Source organism: Ambystoma mexicanum, chromosome 2q (assembly GCF_040938575.1).
Source record: "Ambystoma mexicanum isolate Mex_15411 chromosome 2q, UKY_AmexF1_1, whole genome shotgun sequence".
NCBI classification, from domain to species: Eukaryota; Metazoa; Chordata; class Amphibia; order Caudata; family Ambystomatidae; genus Ambystoma; species Ambystoma mexicanum.
In genome coordinates, this window is record NC_090924.1 from 1,090,496,501 (window position 1) to 1,090,513,327 (window position 16,827).

The window sequence follows — 16,827 nt, forward strand, 5'->3', positions numbered from 1 at the left end:
GGGGACTAGTCAGTGTTAAAAGATCAGTATCAATTTTAATAGTTAGTCATATAGATTAAAACATATAATTAAATAAGATGGTCCACAATACAATACTTAACATCCAACATAAAACAGGGGGTGCGTAACAGGCTTAAATAGCGAGTCAAAACAAATTCACAGAAAAAACATACATAGTTGGTGCTTGTAAAGCAAATAGTCAAGTACCAGATTCTATTGAAATTAATGTGTCATAGATTTATGTCTCTGTTTTTAGTCCAGAGAATTGTCTCGACATGTTTCTGTTCTTTTAAACATTAGTGTAGAACAATCATCAGGAGGAGGTAGTTATACGACATAACCTAATTCCTATTGGATCATACATATAATCAACGTCTGCCTCATAGCATCTTTAATGGTGCTGGTGGGGGCTCTCTACTTTTGTCAGTAGGTAGATGTAGGAGAATTATTCAGTCCTGCTGACTGGAACGAGGTAAATATCACAGCGAAGTAGCAAGCGGTCGGGAAAGGTTCCCTAAATCCACGCGAACTATGAGTGACCGTTGCGTGCGATGCCCGGTGTCCGTCCAGCAGGTAGCATAAAAAGGCCTCTCCTGTCACTCCACAGACCCTGCTCTCATGAATGTGTCCAACTTCATTGCCTTTGCTAAGCGCTCCAACCTATCCTCTATCCTCATTCTCCTTGACATGTCTGCTGCCTTTGACATTGTCAATCACTCTGATCTCCTTAATAATCTCTTTCTTTATGGGAGTCGCAATCTAGCCCTTGCCTGGGTTGAATCCTGCCTTGCACCTCCCAATTCTCTGTCTCCTGGAGCAACAACACCTCTCAATTCACTCCTCTAACTGTTGGTGTTGCACTGTCTTGGCTCCGCTCCTCTTCACACTCTACATCTCTGCTCTTAGGGCACTAATCTCCTCTGTTGGGTTCTCATACCAACTCTGTCAAGAGGCAAGCTAGACAACGCAGGATACATAAGGTGGCAGGCCCTTTGAGGGGACAAACTCACAGCAGGTGCCACGTTTTCCCTCTTGCAGGTGCACCAGGTGCCTACAGTCAAGACAAGCCAACAGAAAGCTCAAAACAAAGGCCACAGAGGGAGAGACTACAATCCCCAGCAGCCCTAGCAGCTCCCAACTTCTCACAAAGGCATAGCCCACGGAACCTGTAAACTCTCCAGGCAACGCCCAAACCAACGCCCTGATTCACGCGCATGCATGCGGACTAAACGCTTGCTCGCACTCAGAGCTTTACCGGCACGGCCGCACCATAGAGGAGCTCCCAGCAGGCAGATTACCTCGTGGGAACCTTTCGCCTGCCTGGAGCAGTCTTTGCAGGCCCTGTGTGCTCACAGATAAATGCAGGGGGAATCAGTTGCATAATCCATTCAAAGGGAACTTAATCTAACGGCTTGACAGACCGAAATCTAACAGCATGCAGTTGGGAATGGGAGAGGGCACGGTGGGGAGCAATTAAATCCAAGCCTGATAACACGCGTGACCCATATGCCTGCACCTTTTATGTTGCATATGCCTTTGATGTACAGTAAATTAGGAGCGCAGGCAGTCCAAGGCATGACCTAACTTATCCCTCTTTGCAAGACCACAGCCCCTGTTAACCTGTTGATCTTGTGCTCTGAGAGACGACAGATCACCGGGATGGGCTCTGCCATGCACGAACAGCTGAAGCTATGTGCAGACTTCTTTACTGCCATAACATAATGTGTGCAAAGTGTAATTGTCATTCTGTGATTACCTGCAAAGTGATTTCTCTTGTGGAATCATGTTTAGGGGTTGTCTTCAGGGCAGTGTTCACTCGTTCTCCAGGTTATGTTAAAAACCTAAGGTTGGGTGCTTAAACTCGGCACCAGGTCAAAGTATTGGCAAGGAATAAGCTGCGAAATGAGGGGCAATCACAGAGCGCACGCCAAGGGAGTGTGCATGGGGGAAACTCAGTGACAGCATAACTGAGTGATTAACCTCCATTCTGAGAGATTTGTATGTATGGGTGCATGAGTGAGTGTACTGTGAGTACTGGGCACTTGAGGGTGCATCCACAAGAAACCAGCAGGAAGGAGACCCAAAAACATAGAGCCAAGGAGCTTGTGTTTTTACCTAAACACCCCTACCCATCCATAACCTCTCCCTAAACCTCTTTACGGTCTACCCGCTTCTGTCTACCCATCCACCCGTGCACCCTAACCCTCTTTCCCCGTAGGGGTCGCGGTGGCCTGGTTTCTCACTACTACAGGCACCAAGGCCTCCAGAGGGGAGTAGGCATTTGTGCTGCCTCCGCGCTGGATCAAGATTCGCATTGACAGTAGTGCAAACCCACGTATTTTAAACAGCGCCCAGGTAGCACGAATTAGCCGACATGAAGGACATGGTTCAAGTCCTACAGGAATTAAGGGCTGAGTTGGCAGCTACCCGACAGGATTATGCAACGTTGTCTACCCGAGTCCAGGTCCTTACTGCACAGAGATGCCCACTCCCAGACAGAGCCTCACCTGTGGCCACCCTGGTTCCTGTTCAGGTTGAGGTAGAACCCACATTGCCCTTGACCCCACCAGAAAGATATGGGGGGGATCTGCAGAAGTACACCACATTCATCACTCAGTGCCAGTTGTATTTCCTCACTAAACCCACCACATTTCGGTCTGATCAGGCTGGGACCGCTTTTGTTATCTCGTATCTCACTGGGGACACAGCTGCCTGGGCAGCCCAGTTAGTTCAAAAGGACAACACCATGCTGTATCACGTTTTTCAGGAGGAGTTTGGAAAGATATTCAATTGCAGAGCAGTTTCACTCATACAGGACCGAGAATTATTGATGCTGTGTCAAGGCAGTAAGGAGCTGGTGACCTACGTCACGACGTTTAACCGCTTGGTAGTGGAAGCAGAGTGGCCGGACGAGAAGAGGTTAGCCCTGTTCTACCAAGGACTTAGAGATGACCTGAAAGATGTCATTGCACAAGTGCACCCGCAGTCTGAGTCATGCATGACAATGATCGACTTAGCTCTGCGCCTAGATCAGCAACAAGGGCAGGGACGTCAAGATAAAAGGCGGTGGGAGACTAGGCAGAACCCAGCAAGGTTGGACTATCAGAGGTCCACTAGCGACCCCAAGAGCAAAAAACCCACTGAAGCGGAACCTATGCAAATCGTGTCAGTCTGTGGCCGAATATCGAAGGAGCAAAAGGAAAAGAGAAGGCACGGAAAGCTGTGCCTCTACTGTGGCAAACCAGGGCATTTTGTAAAAGAATGTGGAGCAAAACCAAAAGGGGCCCCCATGGGGGGAATCTCCAGTGCTCACCAGTGATGGGGTGGATCTGCTGAGCAAAAACTCTGCTGACACCCCAAACCATGTCCTGGCCAATGTCACTCATGCTCTCAAGACCCATATTACAGTCACTTGGTGGTTACTAATGTGCCAAAAGGATGTGCCAGTCACACTCATTACAGTCACTTGGTGGTTACGAATGCGCCAAAAGGATGTGCCAGTCACATTCATGCTGGACTCAGGAGCCACCAGGAATTACGTAGACAGCAACTATGCACAAACTCTGGGTATTCATGTGTACTCTAAGGAAAGCAAAGAAACCATGTGGTCGGTGGACGGTTCCCTGTTAACTTCTGGACCAATAACGCAACATACTCAGGAGGTGCTTTTAGACATACAAGGACATAAGGAAGTCATTCATTTCGACGTCATCGCTGCCCCTCAGCTTGGGCTCATTCTTGGACTGCCCTGGCTCACGTTACATGATCCTTTGATCGACTGGACTAGAGGCATGGTGCAATCCACCTCTGACCATTGTAGCAAACATTGTACCAAGGAAGGGTGCATCGTTGGCCAGGTGTTGGGGGGAACCCAAGTAACGGGCGTGGAAGCAGCTCAAGAAACCTTAGTAAGCTTGCCCCCAGAGTATGAAGAATACCGGCATGTCTTCAACAAAGCAGCAGCCAAAGCTCTGCCTCCCGATCGGTCGTTCGACTGCAGGATCGATCTGGAGCCTGGGGTTACTTTGCCTTGCAGCAGGATTTATGCCCTGACGGAAGCAGAAAACAAGTATAAGGAATATATCGACACTAACCTACAGAATGGATTCATCCGACATTCAACATTGCCGGTATCGTCGCCCCTATTTTTCGTGCCTAAGAAGACCGGGGACCTGCGGACTTGCATCAATTACAGGGCAATAAATCGCATCACGGTAAAAAAACGTAATCCCTTGCCACTCATACCTGTCCTTCTAGACCAGGTGTGCAGAGCCACTATTTATACCAAACTCGACATACGGGTGGCTTATCACCTGGTGCGGGTTCGTGAAGGAGACAAATGGAAGACCGCATTTAGAATGAAATTTGGACTGTATGAATACCAGGTCATGCCATTCGGTCGCTGCAACGCACCCGCCACCTTCCAACATTCAATGAACGAGGTTCTCTGTGGGTATCTTGACATCTACACTGTGGTTTATACCAATGACATCTTGATATATTCCCAGTCCAAGGAGGAACATGTACAACACATGAAAGCGGTGTTTTAACGTTTGCAGGTACACAACGTACATGCGAAACTAGAGAAATGCGACATTCACTGTACCACAGTTGAGTTCTTGGGATTTATCCTGTCTCCAGACGGAGTTCGGATGGATACACGCAAGGTTCAAGCAATCCTGGATTGGCCAGCTCCTAAGAACATCAAGGAGGTGCAATCAGTTCTGGGCTTCGCAAACTTCTATAGACGGTTCGTCCATGACGCTAAAAAGGTTTTGGCCATCACCCAACTTCTCAGGAAAGACACACCATTTGTATGGGACTCCGAGGCTGAGCACAGTTTCAATCAACTGAAAAAGGCTTTTACTTCAGCTCCAGTTCTTCTACATCCAGACCCAACACAGTTGTTTCTTGTGGAAACAGTGCCTCCAGTTATGCGTTGGGGGCTATTTTGTCTCAGCGGGACCAATCGAGACACCTCCATCCAGCGTCATATTATTCCAGGAAGCTAAATCCAGCGGAACAGAACTACACCATAGCAGATTGTGAGCTGCTCGCCATCAAAGCAACTTTCGCTGAATGGAGACACTACCTACTTGGACCACGGCATACAGTGACTGTACAGGCCATGTATTTCACTGACTTCACCTTCGTGGTTACGTATCGTCCAGAACAGGAAAACAAGAAGACATATATACTTTCCCGGTATCTGGAAGCACCGATGTTGGATATCCCTAAAGAACCATAAAGACACATCGTCCCACAGACCCAAATCATAGGCGGTAATACCAATGAGCTGTTCGAGCAGGTAGGAAAGGCAATGTCCGCACAAGAACTACACCAATGGGTAAACCCCAAGAAACAACATTGTCTCAAGGATGGTCTCCCCTATCATGACACAGCATTATACCTACCCACAACGGCTCTCCGAATGCAAGTCTTAAAGTGGTGCCATGATTCTCCTCTGGTAGTACACCCTGCAGTCAGGAAAACTCAAGAGTTAGTTTGTCGCCATTACTGGTGGCCAGGACTGAACAAAGACATACAACACTATGTACTGCAATGTGAGGTATGCACAGACAAGAATATCGACCATCAGATACCCATGGGCCTACTACGCCCCTTACCCACACCCAAACTGCCATGGCATACCATATCAATGGACTTTATATTGGAATTACCATCTGACCGGGGGTACACCACCATCCCAATGGTAGTTGATTCACTCTCTAAGCTCACTCATTTTGTCCCTTGCAAGGGGTTGCCATCAGCTTGCGGTCTGGCCTACTTGTTTTTACAACACATAGGGCAGGTGGGCGCCGGACTTGCAATATTTACAGGCACTAGGCTTTCCTGAAACACCAGGGGATTATGACCCCGGGGTTCCTGGAAGTCGGGCGCCCCGTAAATGGTAAACCCACATTCCCATTTGAGTTCCATAGGAATGGGGATGACGGTAGCACCGGCACCATTAATAACGGTGCTGGTGCTACCGTGAAAGTTTGCGAGCTGGTGCCATTCCGACATGCTGTTCAACAATAAAGTTATTGTATCTTGGAAGACACTTCTGTCACTGGCCTTTGAGAACCAATGGGATTTTGATCCCATGAATCTTACCATCCTGCCTTGATAAAGACTTGAAACACGTGTCGGCTGACCACCTTCTCCAGACAATGTGTCTAGACTATGTTCCAATAAAAATACACTTGTAAAAACCACAGCAAAATGAGATCATTTTATAAAAAGAAGGGTCATATTGGTTGACTCCAATTCTTGTAATCTCTACCCTGCCTCCTCAACTGGATGTAGGTGATTTGACCGAATCCATGTTTTCGAAAGAGTGACGTGACCAAATTAATTTTTTGTCATTGGGGGGAGGGAGACCCCCCACAGCCCTCCCCTCCTTCCCCCTACCTTTATTAATATCCCTTACCCACACCCACATATATTTTATTTTAAAAGATTTATTTTTGGTTAAAAAAATTTAAAAAACTATTTGGTCACTTCTTCCTCAAAAACATTGGATTCGGTCACTTCTACGGTATCATCCTTGACTACCCTTGTGGCTCGTTGCCCCCCGTGCTTCCTCTCGCTTCTGTTCTTTCTCTCTTCTTGCTCCATTTGTATGGAATTCTCTTCCCCCGGACATCTGAGAAACAGTCCAAAAGGATTTGTTTAAAATCACACTAAAAGCCTACCTCTTTGCCTCTGTGTTACTCTCTTAACCTACCTCTCATCTGACTACTAGCTCACATTTTTCCCTCGCCTTTAACTTCACCCATCATGTTCACAACCCAAGCACTGCCTACCTGCACTCACAAATGTTCAATGTTGGTTTTCCTTAATCTATGTATGTCCACTCGTGTATTGTCCCCGGTGACTTTTCCATTTACTCCCCTCCACAACCTGGACAGAATGCCCCTCAAACTCACCCCATTGTAAGAAGCTCACTGCTTCCTGTCAAATCTGATTTCTTATCTATTGTATGTTCTTTTGTGATCAAGAGATCATAGTTCCTTCTGTATATAAATAAATAAAATAAAATAAATAAATAAAATAAATAAATGGAATAGGCTTCGGTTGGAGTGGAACCTTGGTATCAAATCCTGTTGATCTCACTTCTCGCATTATATATGACGAAAGGACCAATAGAACACACTGAAGTCATCTGTAGCGTACAACAGGGTGGGTATGGGTAACACTTATAGGTTCTAAGCGAATCGCTCTATAAGGAATAAAGGATAAACATACTAAGAGTGTCTGGATGGGATAACTCAGGGTAGTTGAAGGGCCTACTATATGAATCTCTAAAGAAAAAGTACTAGACCATGGTAAAGATGCCACATCCTCAATTTCATCACATAAGCATAATGAACATGGCCCTCCCACCATGGTGTGCATGCATGTCTGATTGATGAACGCAGGACCCCACAAGGCTGCCAAAGCGGGACGAGCATTGTGTCCTTTCCTTTGAAGTATTTTGTTCTTTGCCACTATTCACAAGGAATTATTTGTACAAGTCTATTTGGGCTTCGGGGGACATTACCAAGAACCATGCAGCCAGCCTTCTATGCCGAACCTGACATGAATGAATGCATACTACATTTTCGAAATGCGTAGCTGTCAGGTTCCTCATAGCAGGCTGCATGGCTCTAGGCTTCAGTATTTGAACATGGAACCATTGGGAAAGAAGTCTGAAGATTAAGTAAAACATATTATGATTCAAAAGATAATTTGAGAACAATAATTAAATTAAGATCTTTAATGCAACTACATGAACAATTAGTCAGATTCAAAGGCATCTTTTTTTCGAAAGTAAAGTATTTCTATAAAAGTAATACAGTATCAAAAAAATGTATTGGATAATTCACTAAATATGCACTTTATAATCCAGTTCCATAGATCAGTATTACAATGAATTGTGCTATACTTGCTACGAAAAAGAAAGTGCAATATATGTTCTGTCATGTTGGAGGTACAAGTGCAAAACAGATCTATACCAACAAAGGGTAACAGCATTAAGAGGTAGTTGATTAAACCTCAATTTGGTCGTACGAATGTGTGCAAAAATGTTTTTACTCCACAAAGGGTAAGGCTCAGTGCTAGCAGTGATTTTTTTAGGGGCTAATAACACTTCCCTGTATGCTCCTGTAGTTCTAAAGCTCTTCTATCAAAGTTGCATTCATTGTAAAAATCGGGCCGTAATTATATGCGTAGATTTTCTGCCCAGATTTGCTAGATTGTGAATGCAGATTCCAGGCCTAACTCTTTCTTAATATGTCTTAACCGGTCATTACTACAAACAGTAGCAGTCTTCAGCATTTCTCTGCACTTCTCATTGTTGTATGTGTCATCATTTCTGTAACTTGTCTGGCCCAATTCAACTCATTGGTTTATGAAATGCCTACTGTGAGGAGCCAGGAATGAGATGCGGACACAGAGGACTCATGTTTTTGGTTGTAGACTTGGACAATGCCTCACTATCCCTAATCTAGGAGGCATTTCTCTACCTCAACCAATACTAACCTGAGTCAAGATGTGCAAAGCAGAAATGTCCTGTGTCTGAAGTCCTATTCTAACCCTCACATTTTTTTAAAAGTAACTCTAAGGTGTAAAGGATGTGGTCTTTGGCCTTGAAAGTCCACACAACGTTCGAATCCAACAAAAAGGGATACATTCAACAAAATTCTCAAATGGTTAATATTCACAGTTCCAGGGAACGACTCCCTTCCCCAGGTTTCTCTCCACCAAAACAAAATATTAAAAAACAATCAGATTCTTTGTAGATCAAGAGGATAGCTCCCTCCTCTTGCTGTGGCAATCCACTCCAGGGGACATTACTCCCTTCCCCAGGTTTCTTCCCACATTCAATGTAATTTACAATCCTATGGGCATGTGTCCTCCTTGGGAATCTTTCTTCACAATACCACAACTTGGGTGCAGGTCCCAGACTTGCAGAACACCTGGTACACTCGCCTGCCAGGTTCTCTTCCAAATTTAATGGGCCTCATTACGAGGTTGGAGGTAGCCATGGCGCTATTAGTGCCATGGCTACCTCCAAACTCGTTCCGACTCCGCCCTGGTGAATGGAGCAACAAATAACGGTCCATTCCAAGGTTGGCGGGACCGGTAATTCCCCATTCACCAGGGCCCTTCCCCATTCCCATTTGGGCCCAAATAGAGCTCAATGGGAATGGGGAAGCTGCTAATAACGGTACCGCAAATTGCGGTACCGTTATTAGCTCCAGAGTCCCTTTGCGGGTCCCATCCTTAACGCCTGGAAAAACCAGGCGTTAAGGGAGGACCCGCAAAGGGAACTCGTAGTAGGGCGGTAAGGGATTACCGGCACCGGTGCCCTTACCGGTGCCGGTAATCCCTTACCGCCCGCCTCGTAATGAGGCCCAATGTATTAAGAAATCCTAAGGGCATGAGTCTTCCTTGGGATTTTCTTATGCAGTTCATTCCCCACCCTTGGGTTTGCCTGGTATACTCTCCTACAAGGACTTTATATACAGTTTACGTCACACACTTGGCTTTGCCTGGTATACTCTCCTGCCAGGACTTTCTTATGTGTAGTTTCTTTACACAGTGTTTGTCCAGTTCTCTTAATGTATTCATGCACTTTCATACACAGAAATACCTGGTATACTCTCCTGCCAGGTTTTTAATACACAATGTCCCTCTGGTTTTCCCTTCTTGGTCTCCCCCAAGTTCATACTGTGTGTCCCAGAGCCCAGTCCCTCTGTCTAGGGCTTCCGTTCCCGGGTCCCATCCAGAGTCCCCGATTCCAAGGGTTTCTTCATGTCACTGCTGCATCTTCTCTTCTATCTGGCAGGCTCTTCCCTGACGAGTCCCAGAGCCACACTCCCTGTCTTAGGGAATTCCTCAAACCCAGCATCTCTGTGGAGACTGTGGAGACTCAAAACCTTAGACTCTGTTTCTATACATTGAGGGTGACTTTTCTGTGAGTTGGATCACAATCTTGGGTGTGGTGGTCCAGTGTACATAGGCTGATCCACATGAGGGGAGGTGTGCAAACAATACTGTGCGTAACAGTGATGTTGGGATCTGATTGTTGTACAAATTGAGAGCACAGCATGTGCGCTTTGGGGCTGCAGCATTTATATTGATTATATTATTAACATTTCTGTTGTTATGTTTTACACTTTGGTTAATGCAGGATTCCTATAGCCCAGGACGATTTAGATGGGATAGGAGTGGAACGTGAGGTTTGCAGGTGGTACCAATGGTGATGGGGAGGCTTGCCCTGCATCTTTGGGCTTTAAAATACTTTTTGATGGTATCAATGATACCAATGAGATGAATTTTCAGCCTGTTACTGTTTTTTACCTGTTGGCGCTCCGTGCGCGTTTGTGCTGCCCCCTGCCCCCTCCCTCCTCCTCACTTCCTGGTTCCTCCTCTCCTCTCTCCCTTCCCGCCTCCCTGCCGTCAAACATTCCTCTGATATCTGTCACCTTCTTGAGGAACTGGACCTTCACATCCTCGGTCTCACTGAGACATGGTTCACGGCCAGCTCTGTCACCAGCTTTGACACACTCCTACCTGACGGCTACAACATCCTCTCCCTGCCCAGGCCCAACCGTTCGGGGGGGTGTGGCCCTTATCTTCCCTGAGTGGATTCCTGCCACTGTCACTCCTACGCAGACCTACTCCTCCTTTGAATGCCTTGTCTGCCGACTCTCTCTCTCTCCTAGCCATTCCCTTACCGTGGCTACTATCTATCGGCCACCTGGTCAAATTTCCGCCTTCCTCTCTGAGTGGGCTGACCTCTCCTCCTCACTCCCATCCTCAAAAACTCAACTCCTCTTTCTTGGAGACTTCAATATCCATCTTGATGCCTCCTGTCCTCCCTCTGGACTCTTTCGCGACCTCTGCGACTCTCTCTCACTCTCTATTCTCCCATCTGGGCCGACCCATTCTGCAGGGCACACTCTCGATGCTCTGATCTCTTCTGACCTTCCCCTCTCTGTCCCTCTCTCCACTCCTCTCTCCTGGAGTGATCACTTTCTCCTATCCTCCCACCTCACCTTCCCTTCCCCACAGGCAAAGCCACCCTCATCACTGCCACCCACCTTCGCGGTCATCCAACCCATGAAGCGCGTGTCAGTTGAGGCTTTCCCTACCACCTTTTTGCCCCCTCCTCCTACTTCGGCTGACTCCAACCCTGACACAGCCCTCTCCACTCTCCACTCTGCTATATCTAATACCCTTGATATCCTTGCCCCTGGCATGAGGATCCGCCTGAAGCCCAAAGCCAAATGTAACTCCTGGTATGACTCGGACCTCGTCACCCTTAAACGCCAGTGCAGGGTGGCAGAGAGGAAATGGCGTGCTTCGTGTTCATCCTCTGACAAACTGGCATTTCACCTGCTCCAAAGGCAATACCGGCTCTCCGTTCATACTTAGAAGAGAGCCATTATCCAAGCCCGCATCTCTGCGGCATCTAACAATTCGGCTGAACTCTTTAAAATCTGCATGGAGCTGGCCAACCCTGCTGCAGTCTCCACCACTCCTGTCCCCTCTCAGGCCCTCTGCACAGCACTGGCCTCTCACTTCATTTCAAAAACTCAGGGCATCCTGTCCTCACTCCCCTATCACCTCCCCCCCTCTATTCCCTGCTCTCCCTCTGGCCCTTCTGCAGCCACCCCTCCTCCCTCCTTCTCTGCCTTTCCCCTCTTTTCTGCTGACAAGGTTTCGAGACAAGTCCGATCTATGAAAGTCTCGTCAAAACAGGTCCACCCCTGTTCCTCCAACACTATCAAGGACCACATTGACTCCCTGGCTCCTGCCCTGGCTGACTTCTGCAATCACTCCTTCGCCTCAGGAGTCTTCCCTTCCCCCCTCAAGCACTCCCTTGTGCACCCCCTTCTTAGGAAACCCTCCTCCGACCCCTCCTGCCCAGCTAACTATCGCCCAATCTCTATCACCCCCTTCCTGGGCAAGCTCCTTGAGAAACTGGCCATCTCCCAACTTAATCTCCATGCTGAATCTGTTGGTAATCTTCATGATCACCAGTCTGGCTTCAGAGCTGCCAGAAGCACGGAAACTGCTCTCCTGAACATCCGTGAAGACCTGCTCTCTAACCTTGACTCTAACACCCCTTGTGTTCTCATTTTGCTCGACCTCTCTTCTGCCTTTGACACTGTCAACCACACCATCCTGCTCAACCGTCTCCCTGATAACCTGGGTATCACTGGTCAGACTCTGGCGTGGCTGACCTCCTTCCTCTCCAATTGACCCTCCCAGGTCCAACTGGGTTCCTTCCTCTCTGACATCTTTTTCTCTACCTGTGGTGTCCCCCAGGGTTCTACCTCTCCCCCTGGCTGTTCAACCAATATCTGGCACTTCTTGCTCACCGCATAGCCGCTCTCTGTCCCTACTTTCAGTGCTACGCGGATGAGACCCAGCTCATTTTCAGGCTACCCTCGGCCTCCTCTTCCCCTTCCCTCATCTCTGACTGTCTCTCTGCTATCCAGGAATGGTGTGCCGCCAACGACCTTTGCCTTAATGCCAGAAAGACTGAGATTCTACTTATCGGCACACCCACTCCCTCCTTCCCTGCAGCTCTCTGGCCGGCCTCCCTTGGCCCTCTTCCTGTGCCTACCTGCAAGGCAAAAAACCTTGGGGTCATCTTCGACTCCACACTCTCTTTCTCTCCACACATATCTGACGTCTCTAAGAAGTCACACTACCAGCTACACCTCCTCAGAGGGATCCTTCCTTTCCTCTCCTTCCCCCAGAAGCTCACTGTCTCCAGAGCCCTGGTTCTCTCAAAGCTGGACTACTGTAACAGCCTCTATCTAAATCTTCCTGCCTCTACTCTTCGCCCTTTGCAACTCATCCAGAACAGGACTGCGAGACTTGTCCTTGGCCTCAAGCCCAAGGACCGTATCTCTCCAGGACTGAAATCACTGCACTGGCTCCCAGTGGGTGCGAGGATTAAGTTAAAAACCCTCTGTATTGTCCACAAGGCCAAAATACCTTCAACTCTCTCTTCCTAAATATCTTCCTTCTCAAGCTCTTCACTCATCCACCTCCAACTACCTCAGGGTCAGCAGCTTCTCCAAGCAACGAGCTGGGGGTAGATCTCTCACCGCAGCAGGGGCCTCCCTCTGGAACAGCCTTCCTGCCTCCCTGAAAGTTGAGGAGAACCATCTCCGGTTCCGGAAGCACCTCAAAACATTCCTCTTTGCCTCCTCTTTCTCTCCCTCTCTCCCCTGCTAAAACCACTGAACCTGCACCGAATCTGCTACTGGACCACTCACTGATCTTGGTCCTTGGCCCAGCCACTCTTCCCTTGCACTGCCTACCTGCACCACGGGACTGTCTCTGTATCCCACAGCCCCTTCTCCCCGCACTTACCTTGCACTTGCCACCAGCTGGCCCTATTATTTATCTTGTATTCTACTAACCTTTACTGCACTTTCCTTGCACTTGCCACCAGCTGGCCTTATTATTTATCTTGAATTCTACTAACCATGTACAGCACTTTCCCTCTCTCCCCTTCCCCCTGCACTTTCCCAGTCCCCTCTACCCTTGCACTTGCGCGGTCTGAATGACACCTGGCCTAGTAGGATCGTTGTCTGTCCCCCCGTGTTCCCCCCCGCCTCGTCGCGCCTTGAAACACTTGTGTATAGGCGCGTTACAAATGCCATATCATATCATATCATATCATATCATAGTACTGATCGTCTATCTAGCTACCTATCTATCTATCTAAATGGTTTTTATATTGTGTCACACGCCCGTAAGCCTCAGGGCGCTCACAAGACATACAACGAAAAAACAAACAGGTGATTAGAAGGATGGACATGCTGGGCTGCCAGAACAATTAGCCAGATCCTTTATCAAACTGGAATGTTTTTAAGCAATTTTTAAAGATGGCAGTTGACGCACATTCTCTCAGGTCCAATAGAGTCCTGTTATATAGGGCTGGTGCCCATACTTCAAGGTTTGACCCACCAATTAATTTTTGGGTGGCTTGTGGTTGCTGTAGTCTCAGAGTTTTGTTTGAACGAAGGGTATGTCTGAACAGGATCTTTTTAATTCTGGATGAGAGATAAGAAGGCATCTCATCCTGAAGACACTTGAAAACCATGGTCAATTCCTTAAAGTGAATCCTTTGCTCCACCGGAAGACAAATGGAGGTTCCTACGTGATGCAGACACTAAGGCTTGGTATTTAAGGCGGCATACCGCCCGTACTGCACCATTTTGTGTGACCTGCATCTTTCTTATGCTAGTCTGAGAGGTCCCGACTAGCAGGCTGTTGTAATAATCCAACTTTGTGTTAATAAAGGCGGCAGCAATCAATGCTCGATTGGCCTCAGAGAGATATGGGCGAATCTGCCACAACAGATGGACATAGTAAGTGCAGGAGGACTTGAGGTGAGTAACATGCTTCTTGAATGACAGATGGAAGTCAAGACAATCTCCTAGTATTTTACATGGTCATAAACATCAATATTGTTGCCAGCAATCTTGAAGATTTTATATATGGGGTATAGTTTTTTCATTTTTGTTGGGTCCCTAGAATGAGTAGCTCTGTTTTAGAATTATTAAGGGCTAGCGAGTTCATAGCCATCCACGATTGGATTGATGAAAAAATGTTATTGATTTTGTCAGAGTCCTCTATATAAGATTCAGAGAGCTTTAAGACAATCTGGGTATCGTTCGCATAGTTGGCGAACAATAACCCCAGAGAGGAGAGTAGATCACATAGTGGTTGTGAATAAACATTAAAGAGCAGAGGCGATAGACCGGAGCCCTGAGGAACTCCACACAGCAGGGCGGTTGTACGTGATTGAGCGTTTCCCATAGCCACGTTTGCAGTACGAGGTCCAAGGAAGGATTTGAACCAGGATGCGGCAGAGGGGGTACAATTGACAACTTTAATGAGTCTGTCTGCCAGAAGAGAGTGATCGACTAAATCCAGTGCGGCAGACACGTCTAACAACAAAAGTAATGCCATGTTGCTGCCATCTGTAATGTTTGTAATATTGGACTTTGTTTGTTTTTTTGTTTGTTTGTTTATTTATTTATAAAACGCACCAGACCCAAGGGTATTAGGGCGCAGAAGAAGGAAAAGAGGATTGTTCAGCTTAAGTCCTTTAAGTCCAAGAGCGCAGTCTCTATCCCGTGATTTCGACTAAACTCGGTCTGTTGTGATGCAAGGATGTCCTGTTGTTCAATGAACTTGTGGTATTGATTATATGGAATTCCGTCCAATATCTTCAATACAAAGGGAACATTCATGATAGGTGTGTAAGTTAGCCACATTCTTGGGGTTGAGGTTTCCTTTTTTAACAATGGTGTAATCCAGGCATCTTTGATGTTATCAGGAATGTATTCTTCCCGAAAAGAGCGGTTGATGAATGTAGTGACCCATAGTAAGAGTTTTAGAGAAATCCTTAAACATGATTGAGGGGAAGAAGTCCCACTTGCATGACTTTGGTTTTAGCTTGCGTATAGCCTTCATAACCTCCTCTTCTCATACCTCTTTAAATGTGAATGATGGCGCTTCAGGAGCAATAGTATGGATAGGAGGAGGAAGATCTTCAGTATTCTGAATAATGTTTACCTGGTCAGCAATATGCTGTTGATGTTTTTGGGTTTTCTGAATAAATCCATTATGGCACCAGTAATTCTCAGCTATCATGGAGGATTTCATTGTGGTCCTTTTCAGCTCCTGTAGGATGCTGAACAACTCTTTGGGACATAATTTTGCTAATTCAATGCTGGCATTCAGTTTAAGCTCTTTGCTTTGAAAACCATGAGCTTAAAAGATTTAGCTGCAAGTTTATAAGCTGCGTGATTAGTATCTGAAGTTTAGCTAGTCTGGCGCTCAGCACTTGATCTGTATCATGAGTTTGGTACATTAGACTTCTCGTGTTTTTTAGATTTCATAGGTGTGTGTGTCTCTAGTGCCTGATTAGTAGCAGTTCTAAAAAGATGGATTAACTGGTCTAGAGGAATATTGTCCTTCAGTGATGGAAGGAGTGGGATGATTGTGACCGCAAATGCTTCAGGCGTGACTTTCCTAAGATCCCTAATCAGAATATAAGGTTGAGGGTTGGAGACAATAGGTGAGAAAGATAAACCTCGAAAGATAGTAGAAAGTGATCGGACCAAATACAGTCATGGACCAGGATAGAAGATAATTTGTGATTGTTGGATAAAATCCAGTCCACGGTGTTACCACCTTTGTGGGTAGGAAGATTGACATGCTGGGTAAAACCCACAGATTGGAGTGTCTGCAGGAAACAATACTACGGCTAAGTCATGGAGATCATTAGCCCATAAGTTAAAATCCCCAAGTACAAGGAGGGCGATTGAAATTTAGAGGTGCTCCCTATAAAAGCAAGGAGTTGTTACTCAAATTTTGGCATAATTTTGGGGGATCTATACACTAGCAGTATGCTCAGAGTGCTTACAGATTCCTTGTTCGCTTTTAGAAGCATAGCCTCGCAGTGATGTAAGTATGGTGTGTCTGATGTATACAAATTAAGATTGTGTTTAAAAATTAGAGCCACTACCCCACCTCTATTCTCCAGACGATCGGCATGGAGAGATGAAAACCAATGGCGGTGGCTAACTGTAACGCACGGTGGGCAGCCTTATGAAGCCATGTCTCGGTAATGGCTAGTAGATCGAGATGAAATTTCATGATATAATCACCTATTTCAGTTGCATATTGTGCTAAAGGTGTGTGAGGTGTGTGGGACTTGTGGACGAGTATGTGTTATATCCGCTGTGTCCATACATCCACTCTATTCCGTCACACATTTTCTAACGCAACTTAGGCATC

General features: G+C 46.7%; 1 protein-coding gene across 2 annotated transcripts in view; it reads right to left on the reverse strand.

The window, feature by feature from the left end:
• LOC138569960 (protein lifeguard 1-like) overlaps window positions 1-16,827 on the reverse strand; it is a 969,207-nt gene that overhangs the window by 435,636 nt on the left and 516,744 nt on the right. The window lies entirely within an intron of this gene.